The following is a 19,322-nucleotide window of genomic DNA, read 5'->3' as shown; positions in this document are numbered from 1 at the left end:
TAGTACAAATCAATATATTTGGAAATTTCCTTGACGGTAATGTCTTCGATATTATGAGGGCATTCACTTGTCACAGATCGCTCGACCCTGTGGAGAGAATTTGGTATATGGAAATAGCTTTCAATTGCAACGAATCTCGGAGATTATAAGAAAAAAAAATTTCTTTGGACACAAAGTTCCACGAGACATTCAGCACAAACGTCCTTACCAAGAGTACATGAGGAAGCCGCAATCGAGAAGACTTGTTTTCCCTACCATATCTTGTGGGAAGCAGCAATCGAGAGGACTTTTTCCCCTACCGTATCTTGTGCCTTTCAAGGTCATGTCGGAGTGTAGAGCGGACTTAATAACGTTATGAAAGAGAAAGGCAGAGCGTATTATCTATTACCAAAACGGAACATTTCCGCATGGAGACGACAATGTCGTGTCGTAATATATCGTCATGTTACAGACTTATCATAAACAAGGAAGCTAGCTATGACGTCAACGTCTGCTTTAGAGAGAAAATCATTGAGAAATTTAGAGGCAAATGCAGCGAAGTTTTCCAATGATACAAAGTATCCTCCGCTGCTTCGATGCGCTCTCTGCGCCTCGAATGCATAAAAGACCCGCTGAAAATGGATGGAAAACCTTGTCACACCGGATACATCAAAGCTTCTTAACGGCTGGGGCTCTTTCTTTGTATTTCCGTGAAATCCTTCTTCTGTAAGGGGACGCCAATTGTATTTTCTCGTTTGGAAGCGAGTCAAATGGTATTATCGGCGAAATTTAGCTTTTCCTTAAAAAATTTCGAAGGGGAAGGGATGCAATCGAAATATTTTCCTCACATAGTTTCGTGGATCTGAAAGATAACAGCTGCGAGAATATACCATTTGATGAATTTCATGCTCATGTTCCATATTTGTTTGACATTGCGTGTGTTATCGGGTCAATGCCTCTCTCCTGACCAAACAGTGATCGTGGTGAGACGTGGTGAGACGTGATGAGACATAAGTGGTGATATTTTCATCTAAATCTCTCCTATTCTATAACATTTCAACCTGGACGGTCGTTGTGCTCCTGTGGGATAAAAATGTGAACAAATCTACCACAAGCTGGATATCGAGAGACATGTTCTGCGCCTGAAATAGCAAGTTTTGCTGACAAACTGAGTAAGTCCAGCGTCACATATCTGAATGTGTAGTCCCACATGTTGCGATCTTTCGACTTCGCCACTTGATTGAAGTTTGCGACAAGAATGTTGAGCCCCGACTTTAGAATGGTTTGATACATACCGCTTCGATCAAGTCTACTATATACTTCGTGTGGCATTTTACACTTCAACTCTTGTTTTGTGGTTCTTGTCGGTATGGAATACATATAGTGTTTTGGTTGAGTGTTTCATATGCCACAGAGATATATGCTTTGACATTGTGTGCTTTTTTTCGACGCCATATTGTCTTGAAACCGAACAATGTCTAAGACATCGAAGCCTACGGTCGAACAAATAGAGCAGATTGCTCGTGACATAGTCAAAGAATCTTTTCAGAGCAAGGCTTTCGTAGAGGCGATTGAGTCAGCGGTTTGTAAGGCCATTGAAAAGAAGCTTGGAGAGTTCGTTGATCGACTTGAAAAGACCGAGGGGCAGATAATAGATTTGGAGTCCAAGCTCGATCAGAGGACAAAGGAGGTGTCTTCTCTCACAAAGAATCTTGAAACACAGGCTTCTGTCGTCAAGAAACTGCAGGACAATCTGAACACCTTGGAACAATACTCCAGACGCAATTGCTTGATGGTATTTGGAGTACCGGAATCAAAGTCGGAGAACACAACAGAGGTAGTCCGCGGCATATTTTCCCGACACCTGGGCATCCAATTGAAGGCTGATGACATCGACAGGTCGCATCGTATCCAACCGCGACAAGGGCTGGAAAAAAGCGGAGGCAACAATCGTCGCAAAACACCTACGAGACCGATCATCGTGAAATTCACAACGTACCGGACACGTAGCGAGGTCATGTCACAGCGACGACGTTTGAAAGGGACAGGGATCGGAATCGACGAAAACCTCACGAAGCAAAACTCCGAACTTCTCCAATCTGCGAAAAGGGTACCACAAGTCAAAGCCGCATGGTCGTCAGACGGTCGCATCCTAGTGCTGGTCCCAACTACAAAACGGTGGAACAATGATACGACAAGTTCATGACAAGGAAGACCTAAATAGACTCTAAGACCCCCCCCCCCCCTCTTTTTTTTTTTCTGTAAAGCAGTTTTATAGCAGTAAAAGAAAGGAAGCCCCCTTTGTTATTTTTATGGGACCCAAGTATCCGTGTGTTGGTTGTCAAAAATCTGTTCGAAGTAATCAAAAGGGAATTCAGTGTACACGATGCTCTCAATGGCTACACATAAAATGTGCTGGTATATGTGTTAAAGATTATGATAATCCAAATGTTGAGTTCTGGAACTGGAAATGTTCAAAGTGTCAATTTACCTACCTTCCGTTGAACACTTCAGTAGAAGAACAGAGTATCAATGATAAACTATCTGATAATGATGAACTATCTGATAATGATGAAAATGGAATAATTCATTCTCCAGTAAAAAATTCATTACATTTTGCAGAACTGAAGGGCAAAGGTGTCAAGATTTTACAGTTGAATATCCGTAGCTTACTACGAAATTTATGTGAGATAAGGTGTATATTACTCGAAAATGATGTGCAAGTCTTAGCTCTAAATGAAACATGGTTAGATGATTCTGTCTCGGATAATGAGCTCAAAGTTGAAGGCTATAATCTTATTCGCAAAGACCGAAATAGAAATGGAGGTGGCGTTGCAGTGTATATACGAGACGATATGAAATATGAATTGTTAAATCATCCATACATAACAAACCTTGAAGTAATACCAATCCACATAAGGTTTGATTATGAAAAGGCAATTACATTTGTTACATGGTATAGACCGCCAAACATTGGAAATGATACATTTGATTTGTATGAACAATTCCTGACTTTTGTTGATTCTTTTAATACTGATATTGTTATCATGGGCGATTTAAACTGTGATCTATTAAAAACGCCACCGTCAATACAAACTAGAATGTTAAAACAAATTCATGATATTTTTGCATTACATGAAATTAATGTTACGGAACCTACACGAATCACGCGTAACTCAATGAGTTTGATAGATCATATCCTTACAAACAATCCAGAGATGGTTAGTACGTATGGTGTCATTCATAATGGTCTGAGCGACCACTCGATGTCTTATTTGTTATGGAGATGCAAAACTACTAAATGTAACCCGCGTACGATAATATACAGGAAAATGACAAATATAGATACTGAATTGTATTTCGATGATTTAAGAAACCAAAACTGGAGTATTGTAGAAGATACTTCAAACCTTGATGATGCTGTTAAAGTGTGGGAAGAGCTTTTCCTTGAGGTAGTGAATAAACACATGCCAGTGAGAAAGACACGTGTCAGGAATAAATACTCACCCTGGATGACTAAGGAGATTATTGTATTAATGAGAAAACGAGATAAGTTAAAAGGAAAAGCTAAAAAGGTACATATGCGTATTTTGGATGGAAATGATGAAAATCATAAACATATTTTAGAAGTTAATTATGATGAATTATGGGAAGAATACAAGATGATAAGAAACAAAGTTACTTCTCTGATTAGGAAATCGAAAAAGAATCACTATAAGAAGAGGCTGACAGAAAAATCTAGGCCAAATCAACCATGGGATGTGTTGAGGGAATTAACCTCATCAGGCAGTAGACCTAAGTCGCCTGATTCAGTCGATGATGATATTGCACGAGTTAATGATTTTAATGATTATTTTGCAAACATTGGTGTAAATCTGGCATCACAAATTCCTCATGTGCAACGATGTATTGTAAATGAAGTTTCAACACAATCAAGTTTGACTCTGCATGTAGTAAATGAGGAAGAGGTACTTAAAGTCATCAAAGGACTCAAAGCGAAAAAGTCAACTGGTCTAGATGGTTTCTCAGTTAAAATTGTACAATTATCTGCATCTGGCATAGTGCATTCACTTACTTACCTTATTAATCGGTCACTGTTAGAGGGCATCGTTCCTCATCGGTGGAAATGTGCAAAAATAATACCAGTTTTTAAATCTGGAGACAAATCCCTGCCTAACAATTATAGGCCGATTTCAATTCTTTCACCTCTCTCAAAGGTTCTGGAAAAGATCGTCCAGTCACAGCTGTCTCTCTACTTAAAACATAATAACATATTGAACCAGGAACAATCTGGATTTCGGTCAAGACACTCAACTGTCACATCATTGTTAAAGGTCACGGATGACTGGTATCGGGCCATAGATGACGGTTGCTATGTCGGTGCAGTCTTTATTGACCTACGTAAAGCGTTCGACAAAATAGGGGTGTCGAAGGAAAGTCTAAAATGGTTCGAAAGTTATTTGAAGAGACGACATATTTGCACTCAGATAAACTCGACAAAATCACGATTACAACAAGTTGATCACGGTGTGCCTCAGGGTTCAATTCTCGGGCCACTGCTGTTTATCATTTATGTCAATGATTTGGTTGACTATATTGAACGATGTAAAGTAAATTTGTATGCAGATGACACAGTGTTATATTGTTCGGGGAAAAGTGTAAATGAAATAGAGTGTGTATTGAATTCTGACCTGCAGAACATATATGAATGGATGTGTTTAAATAAGATTAGTGTAAATTGTGAAAAAACAGTATGTATGTTACTGGGTTCTCGTTATAATTTAAGTAAATGTAATAAATTAAAATTATTTATTTCTGGAAATAGAATAGAACAGAAGGATGTTGTGAAATACCTCGGTGTTATGATTGATCAACAGCTGAAATGGGATATGCATATAGATACAATGTGTAAGAATATCGTTAAAATGGTGAAATTTCTGGGCCGTTTACGCAGTTATGTAAATACTTCAACTTTGAAATCGATATATATAATTTTCATTCTCCCATTATTTGATTATGCCGATATTATTTATGGATCATCGGCGGCAAAACACACAGATAGATTGCAAAAATTACAAAATAGGGCACTGAGAATAATTCTTCGAGTGAACCCTTATAAGTATGTCTCAAATCAAGAAATTCATACACTGATGAACCTTCAAACATTAGAATCCCGGCGCAAAGATCATTTGTATTCCATGACATTTAAGGCCATAAATAATATTTCTCCATTGTATTTAAAAGAGATGTTTAGATTTTCCGATACGCCATATAATCTTCGTTCTGTGGGTACTCTTGTTCTTCCAAAACCCAAAACTCAATACTGCCGTAAGTCTTTTAGTTATAGAGGATCGTGTTTATACAATAGTATCAAATTTTTAACTTGAGTATATTTGTAGATGTATTTTTTTTTCTTTTTATTCTATTTCATTGAAGCGTAGATGTACACATTTGTTAAATTCCTTGATTTGGCTTATTGCCATCATGGTAATAGTGTTTGTATAACTGTAGGGTAGTAGAGGATGTTATTTTAATTCTGTTTAGTGTAGTTTTTGTTGATACAAGTTTGCATGTTAATTTCAGATATACCGAGTGTGTTTTCTTCTGGACCCCTCGGTAGAACAGCTCCACCATGAGGGCGGAGCTGAGTAGGGCAATCCAGCCGCAGTTTCATGTACTTTTGTGATAATTTCTTTGTATTATTCAATAAGAAGTGATGTACATATTTTTTTTTATTTTGCGGAAATAAAATCAATCAATCAATCAACAGTGTGAAAATGGTGTTGCCAGGTAGGCCTAATATGTATCATGATATTTGCCCTGAGGTATCCAATTGTGTGATGAGGCCAAAGTTCTTTCTTTTTATCTCTGCGTCTTACTCACCCGCTCCACAACTTCAGGTCATTTGAGGCTTGTAATAAACAGTTGTTCTGCACAAATTTGTCGTCATTTCTCATTTAACCGTGTTTTCTTCCATTACTTGTGCGTTTTGAACAATGTTCACGTTCAAGGCACAATATAGCTTACACCTGTCACCCAATATACATATAATTATATAATATTGGATGGCCTTGAGATTAATACAAGGAAATATTGGACGAGTCGAAGACGAGTCCAATATTTTGCTTAGCGAGTCCAATATTTCCTTGTATTAACCGAAAATAGGACATCCAATATTATCATTATTATCCTACAAAGGATTTTAGTAAAGAATGTTTTCACTTAGGCCTACCCTTTCTGTCTCCGAGTGCTGTATGGTCTACTACTGTACTTGATCCTGACATGGGGTATGGTACATGTACACTCTTCAGTGCAAGTTAGTCCACTTCAGTCTCTGATAAAACAGTGATCTTTGTATCCAAGGTAGCCGTCATGTTACTGTTAGGCCGAGTTTAGACCAGAATTAGATTTATTTGTATCCGAGATCTGAGACACAATTCACGTCACATCTACCGTAGATCGTGAAAGATCAAATTACTAGTACTGTAGTCCTACTGTACTTAGTACTAGTACTAGTAACACATAACGTACTTTGTACTGTAACATGCATGCAAATGCGAGCGGCAGCGGCCGGCTATATACTATCTAGCAGTGTAGCGCTGAGCTGATCAATCGTCATACCGTCGCCTGCATGCACAAAAATGCAACTTGTTTTCATCAAACCTAAATTTAATTTCCTGTTATGAAATTGACATTTTGAAAAATTGTATGAAAAACAATTTCAGCTTATTGATATATGAAATTTGTTTGCATAAACACAGAATTTTAGAAGAAACGATATTTTAATTAATTCGTGATTGACCAATCAGAGTCGTTTTTACTTCATATTTCAGGTCATCTCGTATATATCTCAACCAATCACGGTGCAGCTTATAAAAAACTTTGGGAATCCCCCTCTTGCCGTCCAATATTTCAAATATTGGTTGCCTCGGCAAAAATATTGGTCGAGTTCAACAAACTTTCTAAGTGGGTCGGAGGTTATGAGGTGCGTCGACAAAATAACACTTGTATTTGGGCTCTAAAAATCCTCTGTGTGGATATTGTAAATCGATATCATTTTTATATTTATCATTGCCAATATAGAACAAGTTTCCCTTTGTTTTTAATATGCTGTTAGGCTGAAGCAATAATGGCGGAGGGTTAACTATAATCTTCTTTGGCCAATGTAGCAACAGCGGGAGCAAATGACCGACAGGATTGTGCTGTTAAAAGAATTTCAAAAAATAATAAAAAGAAGAAAAATATTTCAAGATATTGCCAAAGTGAGCAGGAAATTGCCTTGTATATAGGATTTTACATGTCATGTAATAAATATTCTGACTATACAGCCCAGTCACGAAGACCGTGAGAAGTAGACAAATATCTAAAGCTAAATATAATATCAGACATAATGTTTGTATACCCTGGCATCACCCCTTGGTCTCCATAAAGATAATATAAAAACGGCTCGAAACACTCTACATGAACTTACACTTCGTGCATGGTAATTCATCGTACCGTGTTATAAAGCTGTCGAAGCACACTCAAGCAAGAACGATGCTACCACTTGATGCTTAATTCTATTCGTACGTCTCCTTTCTTGACTGTGCGCACCATTTAGCTCCCCTTTTCTTGACCCCTATGGTCCAACGAATTAATAACTGCGAAAGCTTTCGGGCAGTCACCCCGCCTCCACGAAGTCTTAAAGAGGATGTTTTGCTAATAGCAATTATTTTGAGTGAACAAGAGAATCGGGGAAAAAGTCTTCCATGATGCCCTTTACCCTGTCGTTTGAATGTTCTCCCCCTGTTGGCGTTGGCTTCCTACTGGTCGCATTGGTAGAATCCCTCGTAATGAGTGCTTACTTTGAAATCAAATAAGTTTAAGACTTCCTTCAGCAGAATGCAGCTATCCTTGACACTTTCCACTGTATGAAGGCGTATTTTCAAACGGTTGTCACCGTTTTTTCCTTGTCATTGATTTGTACACTTTGAGGTTCAGTGTCATAGAAATGACCCACGTTAGTCGCTGTTCATGTACACCATGTCTGAACATTTAGAGTATACGTGGATAACTTAAGTTTGAGTGATTGAGCCAACATGGGCTTAAAGGCCGTGTCACACCTTTCCGGGCAAGCTACGCGGGCTTGTTGCGAGCAGGAATTTTCCAGCACGCAGGAGAATTTTCCGCGGGCGAACAAGAATGTTTGCGAGTTTCGCACTTATTTCTTACCTGCTAGACGCTTGCTACTTACCTTCTACTTGCGTGTATTCCGTGTGACCTGCGTAAGAGCTTCGAATTCGATCCGTTTTCTGTTATGAACGACTTACGGGTATTGAGAAGTACCCGCGTTGGAGTTGCCTGCGAGGTGCTGCTGGTAAGGGGCTCCTACTGTTGTTCTGCGTGTTCCTCTGCGAGCGAACCCCCACGACTCACTCGGAACAAGTTTTGAGCATGCTCAAGGCCTTGTCATACCGTGTCTGGGGAAGTGTTTCGGCTTGACTTGCGGGGACACAAATTTGCTACCCGGAGCTCTCCGCAGTTTGTCCGCACCTGACAGTGTCTAGCGCGTATCTCGCCTGTACTTGCCCGGAGGTGCACACGCAAGTCCGATTTAACCGCAGCCAAGTTTTGAGCATGACCAAAACTTTTTCCGGGTGAGTCGCGGGGATGCCCGGAGAGGCCCACGCAGAACGGAGGCCCTGAGCGGCAGCACCTCGCAGGCAACTCCCACGCAGGTACTTCGCAGTGCCCGTATGTGGCCAAGATAATGACATTCTGTGGGACTTGTGCCATTCCTTCAGAGGAATTCCTTCACTGAGTTGTCAGCCACCAAGCAAGTGCCACACAGGTCACACAGTATACCCGCAAGTAGAATTTAAGTAGAACGCGTCCAGCAAGTAAGACACATGCACTGACTCTCCCAAATCCTTGTCTGCCCTCAGAACACGTCCGGTATGCTTGAAAATCCCTAAACGCAACAAGCCTGCGTAACTTGTCCGGAAAGGTGTGACAGGGCCTAAACATAGCTGCGGGTAAAAAGATTTGCGTGAGCACCTCCGGGCGACTACGGATGAGATACGTGCTAGGTACTGTCATGTGCGGGTCATCTGCGGGGACCTCCGGGTAGTAAAAATTGTTCTTTGCAAGTCGCACGCAAGGTTTGCCCGAAAAGGTGTGACACGGCCTTAAACTATCTTCATTTCTACTTTTCTGCGATTGAGAGACCTTTTTTTTTTTACACCAAGTTTGGTGGCATCGCTTGCTCATTGTACCATGATGAGTTTGTTGTTGTTTGTTTGTTTTAGATAATTTTGTTTTGTTTTGTTTTTTGTTTTTGTTTGTTTGCAAGAATGAATTTGTTTTAAAAAATGAACATGTTATTTACTGATTTACCGGAATCTGGCATAATTGTTACCGGTAATAACGCATTTCATCGCCTGGCTAGCGCTCGGGTCGAGTCTGTCTTTTGCATTTTTTTGTATAGCTTGTTTATTTTACGTCCAATTTTTATTTAAAAATATCTGCAATTGTACTCTTAATGATGACTCTATACAGTCAATTCAAATTAAACATGGAGTAAATTATTGCTTCAATTGACAATAATGTTTAACATATTAAGTATGAAGTCCACCACCACGTATCTTTAAACGTGATAATCCTTTTAACCTCCCTCCATTTTCTTGTTTTCTTCAGGGAAAATACGGACCAAAACGTCAGTACGAATGTATGGACCGTGAACGAACCATGGCTGTTCCAATATTACTGGTGCGCTGGCGCAGGCTCAGTGACGACGTCATCAGTCCAAACGATCAGTGGGCAGAACCTGTTGATATGGCAACTGGTGAGTGGACCAATCAGAAGAGAGACCATTCGACGTCCTTTGCTGCTTCCGTTTACTCATTTCTTTCTCTTCTTTTCTTTCGGTATAGTATACTCAGCATGTGAGCCTTTTAGAAAGACGATTAACACTGCTTGTTTCTATATTTAATATGATTTTTTGTTGTATTTTTAATGTAGTTTGTTAATATATATTTTTCTGTTAGTGTGTGCGTGTGTGTGCGAAATGGTTATTGTATAGCGCGTATAGGGAACAATGATTTGTAGTATGCGATATAGAAGCCCAACTGTTATAATTATCATTTTTCAAGAAAAGAACTTTACGTTTTATGGAGGACCATTTACTCGAATGTTTTTCCTTGGATTGATTGGGTTTTGTTTTTGTTTTTTCTTGTAAATAACGCCCATGAAAAATACCAATATCATAAGCTCCAACTGATTTCCCAATTTGTTGGGAATGATCTGCCGTTAACGCAAAGTACATCCGTCTTTTTATCTGCATACAACCTTGTGGGGTGCGTCCAGAAGGAGCAATAACAACAATTTCAGATGACTGAAATAGGGTTGAGAGATGAATCAATTATTTTGGTACGGACAAAACTTATTTTCTAGAAACGTCACTGAGCATGTCGAGGAATCGGTTCTTTGTTTTAAAGAAAAAACACACAAAAACATATTTTGTTTCTGTTTGTTCTGCAAAGTTTCGTGTCCAAGAAGAAAGTATCCAAGTAGAAAGTAATATCTTTGCCTGTCATCATTTTGTGAAATCGCCTCATTTTGGAAGGGAAGTGGAAACATTGAAGTAACAACAGAGAGCAAGTTTTTGCTGGTATAACAAGAAAAATGAGAAGCTTTATGTAACATAATGAGTATAATGACAAGCTCATTACGGAGGGTAGCTGATGAGATGAAGACGCAGACGCTTTCTAAAGCTATGTTTAACGACAATCATCAGTGATTGCCACTCGGTGCGATACCACCTGCTAACGAGGACGTCAGTGTTCATGACCTCCTCCTTCGCTGATTGCCTTTTCAGAATCCGCTTATGAAGATTTAGAAGCGACCTCCTGTTATTTTCTAATTGTCATATACTATGTTTTAAAAAAAAAACTTACAATATCATATATCTCTTTGCTTTAAGGAATTCGTAGAATTGTCTTTTTTTGATAGTAAAAATATCATGTAAATAATCAAAAGGGTCATTGACAACGTATAGTCCCGGTCTGTTAGGGCGCTGCGGACTACATTAATTCCTTTTTTATTTTCACATATAAATTTTATTCACAATCATAAATATAAACATTCAGGCACAAAAATCATTCTACATGATACATACATACAGTATAAACTACACGATTTAACAGACAGTCTCAATACTATGAATGAAATTCGAGTTGCTTTGGAGTATAAAACATTTGTTTTTTGCTGACATGTATCCATAGATCATCTTTTCCTGCTATTGTCAATTGTTAACATTAATTTCTCGTTCATATAGACAGTTGTGTGAAACTTGTACACATTTTGACTCATTGGCAAAATGTGATAGGGTTATAGACGTTTTATTTGCGCGTCAATCATCATCAGACGAACAGAAAACAAGCGGACTTGGATTCGTCAGAACTGCAATAATTGAGCCATTTATGGAACCAATCATTGCGCCTTCAGTATGATGATTGTATAATACTTGCCTTGTGCTAACCAATTAAAGTGCAATTTGGAGTTTCTGACATCGTGCGAGCTGCAGTTTTGACTGACAGATCGTTCCGGAAGAGCATCAGTATTGTTCTGTCACTTTTGATGAGGTTAATTTTCCTTTTGTCAAATACTCCACTGCAAGGCCATGGAAGCCAATCAATTCTATTTTCATTTGTTTTCTTCTGCTTTGTAGTTGTAGTTGTTGTTTTTGTTTTTGCTTATTTGTTTCACGTGTTTGCGTTTCATGGTTTTGTGTGTAATTTTGTTGCTGTTTTTTATTTATCTAATTAGCAAGAACTCTTCACTTTTTTTATCCTCCTACTCCTATCCACCCCTCTCTTTTTATCTATCATTTCTCTCTCTCTATCTCTCTCTCTCTCTCTCTCTCTCTCTATCTATCTCACCATCTATTGGAAGTAATCTTTCCTAATTTCTAACTTTATTTGGATTTTTTTATGACATTCATTTCCTTTTTTCACGCATGCAAACTTCTGCCCCTTTTAATGATGTCTATTTTCCTGTTTTTGTGCTTCATGTTTTTGAGTGTAATACTGTAGCTGGGTTTTTTTTTTCAATCTAATCTTCAAGAACTTTTCATTCTCCATCCTCCTCCAGTCCACCCCTCTTTCTTTATCTATAATATAATATGTCTATCTCTCTGTCAATCCATCTCACCATCTATTGGTAGTAATCTGTCCTAATTTTTAACTCTATTTGGATTTTTTTCCAGGACATTAATTTCCTTTTTCACGCATACGTTTTTCACAGTCCAGTAGTGGTTCGCCCGTTTTCACGGAGAGGGAACATATCCAGAGAATATTATTCTCTTCTCCTTAGCTCAGCTGCCTGTAAGAATATATGCGAGACAAGTATCGCTCGCTCCTCCGGCAATTTTGAATTTTGGATAATCAATCCCGCCAATTGCATTTCACCTTTACTTCCAGTATAATAAGAAGTTTCGGATTAGATCGACTGCCTGCATACAATTGTTAATCCGAAGGTTCCCACTATTCCCCTCGGGCCTAATTTGATTCATTAGTACCAATGTTATGATAAGCACTGATCAAATTTTCGTTCGCGCTTGGTTGCCCCAGAGACCTTGACACAGGAACATCTGTAGAAATTGGTTAGCCAGCACGAAATCTTAATGGAACCAGAGAATACGCCAACTCAATTAACACCATACTCATCCATGCATGCACAGGCATACTCGCACGCGCACGCACACAAACGTAGAATCACATACAATGTACCTACAGAAAAAGGCAGATGGAAAGTTTGTAAATAAAAGTCAGTAAAGTTAACCTCACGCGATTTTTTATTGCTATGTAGTCAGAGTAGCTATATGTGCGCGTAAGGCCTTATGGCAATTCATTTTAAAAAAATGCAAAAAAAAAAGCAAAAAAAAAAGAAGTGGAAGTGAATCTTTGATGTACACTGTCCAAACTCTGAGGTCTATGAGGAGAAACATGAATATATACAATATAATAGTAATAATAGTGATCATGATGCATGAAGCAAACAACAGATGTCAAAGATATCAAACATATGCTTGTGTGTTATATTTTTAGATGTCATGTCTATGGCTATGCTATGTCTATGTCTATGTCTATGTATGTCTATGTTTTCTAGATTATGTCTATGTCTATGTCTATATGCAGGGCTCAACACTGGCGGGTCACCAAACTTTCAAAAAGCGTATCTTTTGATGGCGCGATCGGGCATCCAATACAATTCATTATAAAATGGGTTCAAGAATGTAGGCAATTGGAAGCGCTGAAATGAGTCACGTGTGCGTGTATTAATTTCTCACTATATATAACATGCACGGCCTGACGTCACAATGCTTACACTAGCAGTGCGCACTCGATCAGTTGTTACAAGTGCGTCGCGCGCTACTATACGCACTGTCAATCCTGTAAACAACTTCTAGTTCGGGCTGCCGGCCGGCCTTTCTTGTGTGCATAACATGTGTGGCGTACGTATACTCTTATACGTACAGTACTTATATGTACGGGATTTCCGAGTGCGACGTGCGTAAATGTTTGGGCCCACAAAGGTACGTGAAAAATGCTGTTAGTTTTCGACCCATTTTATAAAACAAATGATGCACAGGATTATTTCGTGGCGTTAGTGGAGATGTGAATATATATCGCTATGTTTCCTTTTCTTCAGCGCCGCTGCATGCATTTCTTTTTCGAGTCACCAACATTTCAAATTCAACGGTTTTAAGGTTTTGTTCGGGCTACCAGAGAAAAAAGCTAGTGTGGAGCCCAGATTTACAATGTACACTTTTAACTCACCTGCACTATAACATATATTTATATGTAAATAAAAATGTCATAGCATCATGAGTTGTGATTGGTTAAATTAGTATCACGTGACATTCATGACTCACGTTAAAACGTTCTATAGGGATCAATGTCATCAACACGCATAAGTTATTATCGACAAACGGTGTGTGATATGTGTGCAGTATTTCAAGTTCCATACACTATGATATCTTGTCCATTTGATGGAAAATACAACAACATAAGCACAAAAGGTTTATCAATATATCAGGGAAGAGACTGCAATGAGTTTTGTTTAAAAAGAAATGTGCTAAATAATTGCTATCTATTTCTTGAACTTTTCTTTCAACTCAGTGAGTTTGAATATTGTGAAAGGAAAAGAAAGAGCACTCGCCGTATTTTTGTTTCTTCTCGGGGAAAACAATGTTTATTTTGTCCTAAGTTTTTAAAGTCTAAGTTTAACATTGTCCATTGCAATAAAACATGCATTTCTCCATTTCTTTCTTATTTTCTCTCTATCTTGAGTTCATAGTAGCCCTACAACAAATCTATCATTTGTGATAGATTTACGCAGATGTAAAAAGACGTATGTTCGTATAACAATAGATAACATTGAAAAGCGAGAAGAGCCGACGACGTGATTATTCGGGGTGATACGACGCTGCTGATGAGTCGCAAACTCGATCATTCCAGTATAAGCTTGACGAGTCCCATGGTCTTTTCCAAAAGACGTGATCAGTCAGTTTTACTTCCAATATTTCCATTTCAGCCGGTTGGGTGGTAGCACAATTATTCCTAACGAAGGCGGCGGGGGACTAATTTCCGATCTCACACCCCTGACGTGCAAGGCCAATTATTTTTCACACGTCAGAGTTACTCAAGGACCGCCTTTTCCCAATGCTAAATAAATGCAGCTTGCATCTATTTTGAAACGATCTGGACTAGGATATACGAAAACAAAATAAACCAATAAAAGAACCACTCATCTCAAAGTTTGCATTATTTTCACTTGAACGTGGCGGGACATGTTAATGAATACATTTTCAGGAGCTGGTGCATGTAACACGTCAGCCTGTAGCACAGAAGAGTTTAGTATTGAAACATTCGTAGCCTTCACATCAGCTTTATGAAAAAAATGATCTCTACATATCGATTCTCTATGTTGAAAACAATTGTTCGGAATAATAAACACCGCGCCCAATAAAATAGTTTAAGCGCCTAAGTATCAGCTCACTTTCTACCGAAGCAATGCAGATCATGATGAAAATCAAACGCTTTGGTGAGATTCATAATTTGTGATTATACCGACGATATTATACAGAATTTCAAATTCTGTTCCAACGATATGATACGAATGTGACACCAACACTTTGTCGCTCTTCTTTCTACCTTCTAATTTAATTCATACTTCATACGACGCTCAGGACCGCAAGTATTATCAGATAGGCTATATGATTACTCATATCTATAGCCACGGGAAGAACACGTATTATCACTGATTTACAGTGATGATAAGCCTGTTGGCTCTTTGACGTACACCCACCCATTATGATTATAATCATGAGATTTAAAGAATACACCCCATGACATGGTCATAATTCTGCATGCCGTGCCACTTTTCTCTCTACAGATACACCGATATTCAACCTTTATGATAATAGACTTATGTAATTATGACCATAAGATCTGTAGTGGTACTGTGCCTCTTTTCTCTGCAGATAAACCTTCCCATTACATACATGACCATAAGATCTGCAATGATACCAGGCAAGCAAGAATCTTCTCTCTCTGCAGACACCCGCCCTTAATATGACCATAAGATCTGCAGTGATACTGTGCCTCTTTTCTCTCTGCAGACACTCGCTTATATGGCCATGAGATCGTACCTTCTGTCTCTTCGCAGACACTCGCTCATATGGCCATGAGATCGTACCTTCTGTCTCTTCGCAAACACTCGCTCATATGGCCATGAGATCGTACCTTCTGTCTCTTCGCAGACACTCGCTCATTATGATAATGACCATAAGATCTGCAGTGTACTGTGCCTTTTTCCTCTGCAAACACCAGCGTATTATAAATTACCATAAGATTTGCAGTGATATTGCACCTCCTGTCTCTCTGCAGACACTCACCCATTATGATGATAGCCATAAGATTTGCAGTGACACTAAATGCCTCTTTTCTCTCTGCAGACACTCGCTCACCACCCCGTAACATGTATAATGGCATTTCGCTTCTTCTGTCTCTACAGAAACCCACGCACTATAATGACTATAAGATCTGCAGTGATATGTGATTTTTGTCTCGGCAGACGCCCACCCATTACATGACCATAAGATCTACAATGATATTATATGATTTTTGTCTCGGCAGACGCCCACCCATTACATGACCATTAGATCTATTATGTGATTTTGTCTCGGCAGACGCCCACCCATTACATGACCATAAGATCTACAAGAGCTACATTATGATAGTAAGTGATCTTATCTCGGCAGACGCCAACCCATTACATGACCATAAGATCTACAATGCTATTATGTGATTTTGTCTCTACAGACACCCACCCATTACATGACCGTAAGATCTACAATCATGTGATTTTGTCTCGGCAGACGCCCACCCATTACATGACCATAAGATCTACAAGAGCTACAATATGATAGTATGTGATCTTATCTCGGCAGACGCCAACCCATTACATGACCGTAAGATCTACAATCATGTGATTTTGTCTCGGCAGACGCCCACCCATTACATGACCATAAGATCTACAATGATATCAAAATGTAAGTTTGCCTCTGAAGACGCCCAACCATTATAATAACCATAAGATCTACAATTGTATTATGTGATTTTTGTCTCGGCAGACGCCCATACACCCTTTACATGACCATAAGATCTACAATGATACTATTTGATTTTGTCTCGGCAGACGCCCACCCATTACATGATCATGTGGATTCTCTTCGACGTCGCCTCCCTCATCTGGGTCGTTGTCGTCTTCATCATCCAGATTAGGTAAGACTCACTTCTTGTCAATTCAGTTTAACGTTGTCAGACTTCAGAAGTGGCGCGCGAAAAGCGACTAAATTAATGAGAACGTTGTTACTGTCCCCATTACATAGAAGTATAAAGAATCTTCCATATTTTTGAGGGGTCACGACGCGATGATCCTATATATATATATTCCCGAGACAGTTTTAGGAGTCTTACTGATCTGAAGGCCCCAAAAGACACTGTATACTCCTTGCTGAAAGATTAAGTTCGTCATTCATACTGAACGACAGTTAGGCACTCTTTTGTCACTTTCCACACCTACGTCAGTCATGTATCTGTGTATACTCAAAATGACCGATTATACTGGACTTATTTCATCCGTATTCCTAAACCATCAAGTTTATTCTTATACGATTTGCCCGAACCAGCGACTCCATTGCTTGTTTGTATACTTAACAAGGAACTGGCGTGACTGCTTCCCATTGTAACTGTTCCACACTGTCACTATCAGCCACTATCTTTCAGAAATTTATTTATTACGCGATGACGTCATGATGGCTGCATTTTGATTTTCTTTACATATAACCATATGAAAAATCAGTCAGCCTCGGATGAGAATTTATCTAACCTGTACATGCGAAGAGTGCTCTAATAATCAATTTGTCACAGTGCAAATTTGAGAGAAGTGTAGTCACACGTTGGATTTAGATCCCGAATTATGTGACTGCTGACAGTCATCTTACAAGACAGGGGCCGCGGAACGTGGGGATGGGGTCTTTAAAAAGTATTAAAAAAAGAAAAAAAAAACGAAAAGAGGGATGTTGACCCTTAACTCCCTCCCTCATTCTGTAAAACGTCCCGCGGCCCCTGTAAGTAGCAGTCGCGTCTCGTGACTGCTCCAACTCGAACCCCGTAATTTTCATGTTGAAAGTGCAGTGTATTATTTTTGTAAACGTAATCGTATAGCAACATCAAATCTAATTTTGATTTGATAAACAAGGTCATTGTTCAGAAGTGAGATTATTCAATTTAACTTCCTATTATTGATATTGGCTGCTTGTCGCAAATTTGCAAAATGTAATTATTTTTTTTTTTTAGTTTTCATCTTTTCTTGTTAGGGGAGAGTGTTGAATTTATGTTCGAATTTCACTACATTTAAGTCGATACGAAAGTTTTCATTTCGATACGCTGGCAGTGCTTCATGCAGTAATTAAAGAGATTTGAAGCAGAATTCGCATCCCAGACTCGCAATTTTTATGTTTTATGTCATTACAAACGCGTTGAAATGTAATCACAACTTAAAGGGATAATATAGTTTTGGATGAGATGGGGCTTCAGGTTTCCAACTTTTTGTGAGATAATGAGAAACCTCTTATGAAATATGAAAGAGTATATGCAATTCAAAGAGGAACTCAAAGTTTATTTAATGAAAATGGCTGAGATATTCACAACTAATGAGGTCCTAATAAAAGATAGGACTCACCTTTTATTAGGGCCACTTTGTTTTACTCTGGGTTTTTTTTTTTTTTTTCAGCCATTTCTCAACCAATATTCATCAAATAAGCTTTTAATTCCTGTAAGAATTGTATGGGTTTTTTTTTTTTTTATATTCCATAAATGGTTTCTAATTATCTCGCTAAAAGTTAAAATCTGAATCTCCATCTCAATCAAAACTATACCATCCCTTTGAAATATTTGCTCATGGCTTAGCACATACAAACAGCAATAACGTGATGTGATGTACAATATTTTAGATTAGTCAGGACAAATTTAGAAGTGCAATGCGAGAGAAATAAGCATGAAAAAAAAGGTAGGCCAAGGTAGTTTTTTTTTTTTTTTTAACTCAAGCTGCTAGACAAAAAAAAAGACATAGAAATACACTGTACTTTCTTTCTAGAATGCGCACATCATAGAAAAGCACACGTAATTCGTGAAGCCGGGGAAATAATGAAGTAAGAGGAAAAGAAATATCCAGGAATATATTCTAAATAGAAAACATGGAATTAATAATAACTCGTAAAGCGGGAAGAGAAGTCGGGAAATATAGGAACACATTCTTCCTAGAATATAAAGATGTAGAAACAAGCATTATAATTCATCATCCATGCATGTTATATGAGAAGTCTCACGTCAGCTGGAATTGTTAACCGTCATACAATGCTTAGTGCGTAATTTCATGTTTTGACACCAAAATTTACACACTCTCTGTGGGGTAATGCGAAGGTTGCATACTTTGTTTTCAATGTCAACTTGCAGTATCAGACCTCAGTTGTTGGTTTTGTTTTTTTTTTACTCATAATAGAAGTGCTGTTCTGCCACTGCACAATCCAAACAATGTTCATTAAAGTTGGATCATATGTTGGATTAATGGATTGATTTATTTTCATTCACTCGTGGGCTTGCGAGGAGCAGCATGTGTTCTGTTCGTTGTTTTGTTTTGTTTTTTTTTTTCATTTTGTTCTCTTTTGTTCTGTTTTGTTTTGTTTCATTTGGCTTGATTTGGTTTGGTTTGGTTTGGCTTTGGCATTGCTCTTGTGC

General features: G+C 38.5%; 1 pseudogene; it reads left to right on the top strand.

The window, feature by feature from the left end:
• The window catches only part of LOC139715429 (glycerophosphodiester phosphodiesterase domain-containing protein 5-like), a 57,944-nt pseudogene that overhangs the window by 33,876 nt on the left and 4,746 nt on the right, over positions 1-19,322 (top strand).

The sequence above is a fragment of the Diadema antillarum genome, unplaced genomic scaffold (assembly GCF_040938485.1).
Source record: "Diadema antillarum isolate AM-2024a unplaced genomic scaffold, OU_Dant_1.0 scf00000048, whole genome shotgun sequence".
NCBI lineage: Eukaryota > Metazoa > Echinodermata > Echinoidea > Diadematoida > Diadematidae > Diadema > Diadema antillarum.
This window is presented reverse-complemented; position numbering and strand designations above follow the sequence as displayed.